This window comes from Pinus tabuliformis, chromosome 8, assembly GCF_031772625.1.
Source record: "Pinus tabuliformis cultivar Carrire ecotype Pingquan chromosome 8, CPIR1, whole genome shotgun sequence".
NCBI lineage: Eukaryota > Viridiplantae > Streptophyta > Pinopsida > Pinales > Pinaceae > Pinus > Pinus tabuliformis.
Window position 1 is genome coordinate 1,061,928,312 of NC_142294.1, and position 6,000 is coordinate 1,061,934,311.

The window sequence follows — 6,000 nt, forward strand, 5'->3', positions numbered from 1 at the left end:
ATGCGGGTGAAAGCTCTATCGACCAACATGAATGTCCACCGAGTGCAAGTAGATGGTGACAATAAATGTGACCGAGATGATGGACCTTATAGTTAATTTAATAGAAATGATTTTAGGATATGCGAATTTTCTATGGAAACCTATCATGCTAGTGAAGAATGATACCTTCACTTTCAATTGGTGCACTAGGGGACTGAGTTCAATGTAGAAGCTATTAGTGACCTGCAACTTAAAATCCAATACCCCAAGTGAAAGCATCTTCATGCAATAACATATATACTGGAAATATTGAAGAATATGTATCCAAAAATATGGGAAGGCACATTTGGTGAGTACTTTGAGTGTGAAACCAGCCCAAAAATGAAAACTTTTAATGAATTGAAAGGAGGGCACCATGGTGTAGATGAGAATGTCATGGTCCCAATGCCATTGACAGTTTGGTGAAAGGAGCTCGTGGACTCCCATATGATCATCCATAAGAATGGTGAAAATGGCATATATAATGGCCAATGACTATTGAGCTTGCTCATACCATTGGAATAGGACATCATAATGGAGAAGGTAGAGAAAACCATGATCATATGTAGTGTAATTAGGAATAAAGTGGGGTAAGAAATTGGCCTTACCCTGCAAGATTTGTAGTTATTTCACAGATGGCTTGGAATTTCAGTGGGTCAACTCTAATACCTTGTTTGGAGATAATAAATCCCAACAATATTCCCAAATTTAGGAAAAATACACACTAGAGAGGGTTCAAGTGTAGTTTATACTGCCGATGACACTGAAACAAAAGGCAAAGATCCTCTAGATGATCTAAACGCTTCTTGGAACAGACTGTAAGGTCATCCAAATAGGTGAGTATGAGATGAGCCAGATCATGAAAAATGTAATTCATAGCATGATGAAAATTGGCTCTAGCATTTTTAAGGAAAAATGGCATAATATGATACGCAAAAGTACACCAGGGGGTGGTAAAAGTGGTTTTCTATTAATTTATATGGTGTATCTAGATTTGATTGTATCATGAAAAGTTTTCCATGAAGGACAAGGCTTCGAGCATCGCATAAGCATCGATGACTTGATCAATAAAGGGTGTGAGGTGATCATCCTTAGGGAAAGCATTGTTCAAATTGTAGAAATCAGTAAAAACAAGTATAGTTCCATGTTTCCTCATAATGGTTGTGGGGTTGGAAACCCAAGATGTGTACGAAATAAGGTAAATGAAATTGACCCTATGTAGCTTATCAATTTCTTGTTTAATTTCCTCTTCTTTGGATGGATGGATGGAATGGGAGATGTTTTTTCCTAACAAGGTAGGTGTCAAGCCATGTGTTGATGTGCTGCTCTAGAATGGTAGGGCTAATGACAGGAATTTCAAAATATGACCAAGCAAAGACATACCTAAATTCTTGGAATAGAGTTTCGTAGGATGCAACTTATTTAGGAGAGCATATTGGAATGAATAATATCTCTTCAACAATGTTGGGCTTGGTTGAGATATCTACCTTAAAAAAGGGTGAGATACTGCACATGTTCCCTTCTTCAAATGCGTCAAGTGTTGGAATGGGATTTTTAAACCAATCTACATGGCCCACAAGTAGGAAATATTCGGGTTCTTATGTGCAAATGGCATTAGTTGGTGCATAGGTATATGTGAATGATTTTTCTGGGAGGAAGAAAGATTGATGATGCATGAAATCCCATGGAAATTTAGGTTCCGTCATGGCCTCCAAGATGTCCTCATCATAAAAAAAGAGCTTAGAAAAAGGTGATGAATGGGGAGATGGGTCACAAGGTATGGGTTGGAATCTGGAAGTGATAATTGAAAAGCATGGGAATGATTGTGTACTTGTTTATGTAGAAATAAGAGATGTTGATAATGCATAGATAGGTTAAGTCCATGCGGTCATGGGTGGTGTAATCTTCACAACAGGCGAACCAATCTCGAACCATGGAATGATGATTAGATGACTTTAATCATGGTTCCTACATAAGAAGAAATGAAGTGAATGTGGTGTTGCATGTCATCAATGTTAGGGGATAAGAGTATCTCCCTGATGATCACATGAGGATAATAGAAGAAGAATCTTAGGAAGGTGCTAGTGTGATATGATCCAAAGTGAGAGATTCGTCCTCTCTAGGATGAAACTCTTCCTAGTTTTCATGCGAGCGGTTTCATGCTATGGTAAGCTACCCAAATATCTAAAGAAGTAGACATGTGGTTGAGGCATGGGAAGTGTCGGTGTGAAAATATCACATGGGTGTAAAGAAAGTGGTGCAAATTCTGAGGTTATGTATTAGATAGTATGTAGTGCATCTTCACCCATATCTCTCAATGGTGAGTTAGGGGGAACATCCAACGGTGGTGTGCCTATAATGGGTACATGCCACCAGTGAATCCTTGCTTTATCAAATGTGAGAAGAAGAACATATGATTCCATGCCATTTTTTTGTAACATATCCCATCCCTCTCTAAACCTAGAGAGGTGTGGGTAATGGTGTGTGTGGTGTGTATGTTTTGTGCATATATAACAATTGTGACATTTGCACCTTAACTTGGTTTTGTGCACAAACCAAGGGGTTGCAGAAAAAGAATGGAGAAAATATAAAATTTGTTTCAAGATTGGACAATGATTGATCAAATGTCCTATTTATCTCATAGGTCACATGAAGGGGTTAGTTTTGAAGCATTCTATTTTGTTTTCTTCTCCTTCATCCCGGTGGGGACTGACGTAGAATGGTTGATGTGATGGAAAGAAGAAAATGGGTGTGCTACGTGCAAGATTTCTTCCTCAAAGACACAGTAAATCGTTTGAAGTACATCCTTAATAGTTGGGGTGGAGGGAAGTGATGGAGTAATCATATTGGCCTTGTGAAGGGTGAACAATGCATTCTGATATTTAGGTAGATTGGCAAACAATGAGAATAATGTTTGTGATATCCACAAATGGCTAACAAATGGGTTTTTGTAATCCATTATTGCACGATGTGGTGGCCTTCTCTCCTCGGAGGGAGGGGGAAGGTAAGGGTTCCTTTGGGGCATGAAGAAGGGATTTCAACTCTTCTAATGATGGACATTGGTTGGTAGGGTGCCCCATTACATCATATAATGCACATGAGGGAGGTACCCTAGGAGAAGAGGTAGTTGGAGTGTCATTCTTCTTGACTTTATTTTTATCTTTCTTAGTGGTGCTCTCTGTTGTCAACGCAAGTGATAGTATAGGTGGTAAGGTTTTGTAATGGGGGTTTGAGGTAACTAATCTAGTAAATGTGATAACTAATTTCTTACATGGATTGGGGTTCCAAATACTCGATGAGCATCCCAAGAGCCATATTTGGTAAGGTGAGAGTTCCCATGACTTGGTGCGAAATGAGACTAGGTGGAGGATACAGGAAAGGGGTCTGAGTAATTGTGTAAGGGAGTAAAAAAGGTTCACTCTTCACAATGTTGGGTGTTTTCAAATTTGGTGGTTGAGGGCCTTGATTCTGGTTACCAAATGATGTGGTCATCATGCATACAAGAGTTGCAGAAACTTGTGTGGCGATTGTTGGGTATCACGGGTATGTTCTAAGGAAAGATGAATATTTGAACATTCATGGGATGAATCTGGTCAAGGAAGGGACCAATTTTTTGTGGGACCCAACAAAGCGTAACACACTATTTGGGAATGAAAACATCCTTGTCCCATAATGTGTCAATTGGTCAATGGTAATGATTTTTGCAAATTGGGGGAACATCATGGTGTGAAAAACTGATAATTCCATCACCTTCATGGCATACGTATAACTCCATCCAAACAAGATGTTGTAATCAAGAGTGGGATCAAGGACTTCAATATCTAGGAGAACTATCTTTCCATCAAGTTCAATGGGGACATTCTGAATGAGTTTTACATATGATGATGGGTGACTGTCATATGTTCGTAATGGGATGGGGGAAGTAGTGAGTTCAGAGGATCCTAGTTTCTGCCAAACTGACTTTGACATGATACATGTGGATGCCCTCTCATTAATGATGCAATGATGAATATTGACTTTTTGAATGGTTAGTAGAATCTGGAATGCGACTATGGAGGGTATCCATGGTTCTAAATTGTCCAAATCAAAGGTAATTAAGCATGAATATGAAGGGTCAATGGCACCTAATATCAAAAGGAGTGATTTCCACTAAGTTGTACATATCCGGAGGAACTCCAACGCTAATATGCCTGATGGTGATTGCGTGAGGTCATCAACAATACTATAGTTATAATCTTTCTTTGAATTATTGGTTATGAGGCACAATGGTCCTATTGTAACTTATTTTGACACCTTGAAAGTTACAAACTTAAAAAAAATTATATGCCACCTTCCTTCAATTTTATCGAATCCTTGACAAATGCCTTCTTTTAAACATCATTCCATCTAACCCTTTCTATAATTTAGAGATAAGGAGGAAAAATCCTTGACAAATGCCTTCTTTTAAACATCATTCCATCTAACTCTTTCTATAGTTTAGAGATAAGGAGGAAAATAAATTATGAACGGGAACATAAGATTTGGATAAATTTTTATCCAAATGTTTTACAAGAGTAAAAGGGGAAACTAAGAAATATTTTACACATCATGGAAAAACAACACATGGTTTTCAAAACCATGGCGATGAAATCAATTAATGGTTTTATGAAATATGTTTATGAATTTGATTTATTCATAAATGTATAAATGAAGGGAAAACAAGACATGGATTTCAGAACAGGACATGGATTTCAAAACAAGACATGGATTTATGAGATGAAATTATTTGAGGAAATATTTTGATATTTCATTTACATGTTTAAGAAAAATATTTTGAAAACATTTATTAAAATATTTTCTTCTAAATATCTTATGACAATGGTGAATCACTTTAAAAAGTGACATAAAATCATTAGTCAATTCAAGCATTGGAGATTCAAAGGACACCTAGCAAAACATATTAGTCAACCAGATTATAGACATGATTTTAGAATTTGAAGGAGGAAGATCAACAATCATTCTTATTCAGATTTAGAGGCAGAGATATCAACATTTAGAGGACACCTAGCAGTAGAAGATCAACAAACTGAAATCAAAGTGCAGTTTTCCAGTAGATAGTTTGAGCAGCTGAAAAGTTCAAGGCAGAAGACTTGCAAATAGTTCAAAGTTTCCAACAGATAAAATAGAGATATTATTTTATTTTTAGTTCACTGTTTAGGATTTTATTCGAGAAATATTGTAAGAGTCATGAGATATTTATTCTATATATATTTGATCATTTATAATAAACATGGGTTGTATTTTTATGCCAAAACCTTTCAACGTTGTAAAACTTTGATTACATAATTCTTAATTGAAGCCTTCTTGCTTCAATTCATGACAAAACTTGTGTTTCCTGTATGTTTTTCTAGTGTTTTCATACCTTATTTCTGCACATGTTCAAAGTAACAATAGATTTATTATCAATCTCTCTTAAATCCCCCGCAAAGTTATAATCATTTAAAGAGATTAGTTTATTGGACAGTTTATCTGAGATAGCTCCTCTACTTCTTTTAATTGTTGCCTCTTGTCATCTCTTGAATGTGTCTTGTTTTGCTATATAAATCTTCTACATGCATCTAATTTTGCCTAGTTGATTAAGTATTCAGTATAATTTCTTAATTATCAAGATTTTCCTTATATTCTGCTTTCAAATCCTTCAAAAATCATGTTATTATGTCAAACTAGATGATGACACTTTGACCAAGGATTCTGCAAGAGAGGGATTTATTCATGAATAAAGGTTGGTAATCACCAGAAACCACCCAAATTATTTGGCCATTGTGCTTCATAGGTTGTGGTCTAGTGACAGTGAACAATGTTAAACAAGGCCTCGTAACATTTGAAGGAGCACCCTCTGGTTCAAGGGCCAACTTGAACCTAAAGACTGGTCGAGTTGGTTTCTCGACATAGTTTTTGTAGCCAAGGAATTCCTACAAGAAACAAGTACAACAAGTCACTTAA